Source organism: Ictidomys tridecemlineatus, unplaced genomic scaffold (genome assembly GCF_052094955.1).
Source record: "Ictidomys tridecemlineatus isolate mIctTri1 unplaced genomic scaffold, mIctTri1.hap1 Scaffold_75, whole genome shotgun sequence".
In the NCBI taxonomy this organism is placed as follows: Eukaryota; Metazoa; Chordata; class Mammalia; order Rodentia; family Sciuridae; genus Ictidomys; species Ictidomys tridecemlineatus.
This window is the reverse complement of record NW_027525461.1, coordinates 1,110,170-1,114,757: the sequence shown is the minus strand read 5'-3', so window position 1 is coordinate 1,114,757 and position 4,588 is coordinate 1,110,170. Positions and strand designations below refer to the sequence as shown.

The 4,588-nt window shown below is 39.0% G+C and overlaps 1 pseudogene; it reads left to right on the top strand.

Annotated features, from left to right (window-relative positions):
* Positions 1-1,628: 1,628 nt before the first annotated feature.
* LOC144374568 (transmembrane 9 superfamily member 3-like) lies at positions 1,629-3,504 on the top strand (annotated as a pseudogene).
* Positions 3,505-4,588: the final 1,084 nt, after the last annotated feature.

Below are 4,588 nucleotides of genomic sequence, written 5' to 3'. Positions count from 1 at the left end.
AATCTTTTAAAGGAGGCCATATTCTTTTTGTGAATATTGAACAAGAGTATGTGGTGTAAAGAAAGAAAGAGGAAAGGAAAAAGAAAAGCTAAGAAACAATTCTGAATAAAATCCAGTGGGTTCACGTTATCCTTAGAATAAAGAGTCATTATGGCCCCGGTTTGTCTGCCACAGCATCTCATCAATGATTACTAAACAGAAATGCTATATAGAATGAAAAGTGAGAAACTGCTATATGAAATCTTAATGACTTTTCACATGCTTTGAACACACTTGAAATACCAATTATACCCCCCCATGAAGACACTGCACACACACACACACCCTCTGATTCCTATTTTCTTTTCCTTCAAAGAAACTCTTACAGTTGCCTTACAAAATCTTCTTTGCCAAAGTCAATTTTGAAGCTAAATAAAAAGCCTCTAGCCTTTGTTTGTAATTTTATACGTTGTGTGAATACCTCTATTATATTACTTATCACAGTGTAAAGAAATGCATGGTTTGTGCATCTCTATTTCCAATGTACAATGAACTTCCTGGGGATAAAAATCAATTTTTTTATCTTAGTAACCCCAACATCAAGCCTGACATGTGAATAAATGTTTTCTAAAAACTTGAGGACTTTTAAAAAAGTTTAGTAAATAAGAGGCAAAAACAAATTCCTTAATTCCTTACCTTAGACAAATAAGCTTAGATTTGTTCCTGATGGATATACAATTAAAAAATACCAAGAAATTTGAAGAATTACAATAATGATATATTGATGACCACTCTGAAAATCTGCTTTAAAATGTCTGTTTGTCTGCTTTCCTTATCTATCTTCTATTATGCTAAAGAACTGCACAGGGAGCTGAAGAAATGAAAACAGCCTTTATTTAATGCTCACATGCTTTGCACATACTGAAAACCATCCAGTCTGAAAACCAGTCTTTGCACATATAGTAATTGTGTGACAGATGGTCTCTGGCTTGTCACACAATTACTATATACACAGTATGGAACTAGAATCCAAAGTAAGCTAATAGATCGTAGCCAACTACACAATCAGGGAAAGACTCCCCATCAGGTCTTGTGATGAATGCTTCCTATCCTTGATCAGCTCCTGGGCACTGTGGGGCACTAGGATCCAACAGGCTGTCAATCAGGGTGCATGGTCCAGTCTTCAGTCTTTTGTCAACCCCTCCCTCTACAGCATTCTTAAAATTACTTCCTTGACTCAACTCATTAGTTCTTCATTTACTTTTTATTTCACCTATTTGAAAGAAATTTATTTATATATTCTTTCAAAAAATATAGAATAGTCACCTTTGGCAAGCTCTATGCCTGGTGTGTGGGAGATTCAAATTGAGAACAAGTGATATCCTTGTCCCTATGAATTTTTTATCTTTTGGGGGTGGGATAAGCATTTTTCAAAAACTCACTTAAATCTGCACAATGCTGTTGTGGCTGAGTCAGAGAAAGAGGCTGGCAGGATCAGGAGGGCGGCACAGGAGCTGTTAAGGCAGGGGCATCAGCAGAGCTGCTGGGCCCAGGCCTTGAGTCTGCCAGTGCCCTGTGGATGCGAATCACTGCCGCACAAGCACCAGAGGCAGAGCAATTGATGGGCCAGTCAGGCATGAGCGCTCAGGATGAGGCCTCTGTAGGGCGCTCCTGGCCTGTCAGCTTCTGCTGTACTGCTGCTGCTGCTGCCCAGGGCCCAGGCAGAGGAGCATCAACACATGTTCCCAGCAGAGGCTCCATCTGGTAGTCTTTTAGGCCCCTTCTGACCTTAAAGCCTCCAGTTTCCCAGTGGAAGGCCTGGCCCCAAAACAATCTCTTGCATTTGGTCTAAAGTTGATCGGTGGTTTAATTGCATTTTCACATTCAAGATTGGATGTTAAGGATTCTAGGAGTGGCTTTCACTTAGGACTGGATCGTTTTCAGAATGGTGAAGTGGAGCAAGGCAGGAAAGTCAGTTTCAAGATACAGAAGAAGTTGTCTTATGGATGAAAACTGCTGGACCCTTCCAAAATTGCCTCGAAACATATAAGTACTTTTCACTTCTAATCTGTGTGGGGTCAAAAAAAGTAACAGTCATTACCATGAAGCTCTAGGAGAAACATTTCAAGGAGTTGAAATGGAATTTAGTGGTCTAGATATTAAATTTAAAGATGATGTGATGCCAGCCAGTTACTGTGAAATTAATTTTGATAAAGAAAAGAGAAGCCTTTGTTTATGCTATCAAAATTCACTACTGGTAACAGATGTACATATTTGATTTAGCAATATGGGGTATTATTGGTGAAGCAGATGAAAATGTAGAAGTTTGTTATCTTTGGACCTACAAAAAGCTTGAAATAGATTTTAATGAAAATTTAATTGTTGGAGGAAATGTGAAACTGTTCCCAATACCAAAATACAGATGTCATATTTGGTAAAATGGAAAAATTCAGATGTAAAATTTGAAGAACGATTGCACAAATATCTTGTGATCCATCCTTTTTTCAACAGGGGATTCATTGGTTTTTAATTTTCAACTCCTTCAGGATGGTGATCTTCTTGATAGGCTTAGTTTCAATGATTTTAATGAGAACTTAAGGAAAGATTATGTCTGGTTCAGTAATGAAGAAATGGCTGACATGGATAGACTTAGGAGATGGATATGGATAGAAACAGGTGCATGGAGATGTATTTAGATCATCAAGACACCAGCTAATATTTTCCTCTCTACTTGGTTCTGGATTTCAGATATTTCCTGTGTTTCTCATTGTTATTATTATTGCAATGATAGAAGATTTACATATTTTTCTATGCTGCTACATCACCAATGAATGATTATTTTGGAGGAAGTCTGTATGCTAGACAAGGAGAAAGGAGATGGATAAAACAGATGTTCACTGGGGCATTCCTTATCCCAGCTTCAGTGTGTTGCAGGCCTTCTTCAATTTTATATTTATTTATTACCATGCTTCAAGAGCCATTCCTTTTGGAACAAAAATCTAAATCTTATTGGTATAATACTTGGCTGAAATTTGTTAGGTCAGCCCAACTTCCTTTGTTGTGCCAATGCTGTGCCTTGTCCTATACTGGAGAAAAAATATTTTATGTAGCCTGCAGTTATTGTTTGCCTGGGAAGTATTTTACCTTTTGGCTCTATCTTTATTGAAATGTATTTCATTTTCACATCTATTATGTCTATGACTTCATAATGCTGGTTCTGGCTATCCTTTGCATTGTTACCATCTATGTGATATTGTGTGCACATACTTCTTGCTAAATGGGATTATAGGTGGCAGCGGACAAGTTTTCTCTCTGCTGAATCAACTTCAATCCCTGTTTACACGTATTCGTTTTACTAATATTTTTTTTGAAACAAAGATGTATGGCTTACTTCAAACATCATTTTACTTTGGATATATGGTGGTATTTAGCACAGCCTTGGGGTAATGTGTGGAGCACTTGTTTACATGGGAACAAGGGCCTTTGTCAAAAAAAAAAATCTATACTAATGTGTAAATTGACTAGAGACACAAGAAAACCTGGAAATTTGGATCAATTTCTCTTTAATATGGGTAGAAGTCAGTGCTGTTTTCATCTAAACCCTGAAAGGAACTGAGAAAGGGAAATGGCCTTCCTGATAATAGGTGGCTCGTCCATGATCTCCACAAGTCAACAAAAGCACTCCTAATAGAACGAAAACCTCAGGCAGGACCACATCGTGATCATATCAAAAACTATGTGGAGACTGACTCTGAGGCAACAGAAATTACTGAGCCAACCTTTTTCTTACCAGGCATTACCTACCCCAGGTTTGCCCAGAACAAGGGGAAATGGCCATTTAGCGAGCAACCTCTTTACCAACATGGACTGTGACTCTCCAGTAATCTTCCCACCCCTGAGACAAAAGTACAAAAGTGATTGAAGATGCTCAATCACCAAGCTGCCTCACTTCTTGCCCCTGTCCTGACTCACATCGTGGAGTCATTGAATAAAAGACAGAATCTTCTAAGGGTCACTGCTCCATGTTTCTTTCTGAAATGCTTCTGTGTGGCTGTGGAGCCACCAGAAATCTAGGTAAACTGACTCTGACCACAGGTGACAGCCTGGTGAGCTTCAATTGGTGGACATTAGCATCATGATCTTGTTTTTAATTTTATTTGCCTCAGGTCCCAATATATACTTTAAAATTCAGAACTTTTTTCAGCATCACAGATTACTCTGAACAGGTCTCTACATCCAGCTGCCATTTTGCAAGAGATATGGAAGAAAGAGAAAGAAAGATGTGTACAATATTCTAAATATGAATTAGCAAAATCCAGATGTGAGGACGTCCATGGATCCCAGGGCCTGCCACTATAACAAAGAGACCAAGGAAAAGACACACAGGGCGGAGAACCTGCAAACCAAGAACTGCACAAAGACATACCAAGTGGTGCATGGGGTGTCTGTCTTAGCCCTTGAGCTTGTGTGCCCTGGTGCTGGTTACTTCCGAGGAAGGATGGAATAGGGCTAGGATGCAGCCATGTGGGATGCTGACAAGGTGCTGTTCTTGACTTGGTTCTAGGGTGTTCCACATAATTTTTCACTAAGTTACACTTTTTTTCTCTGT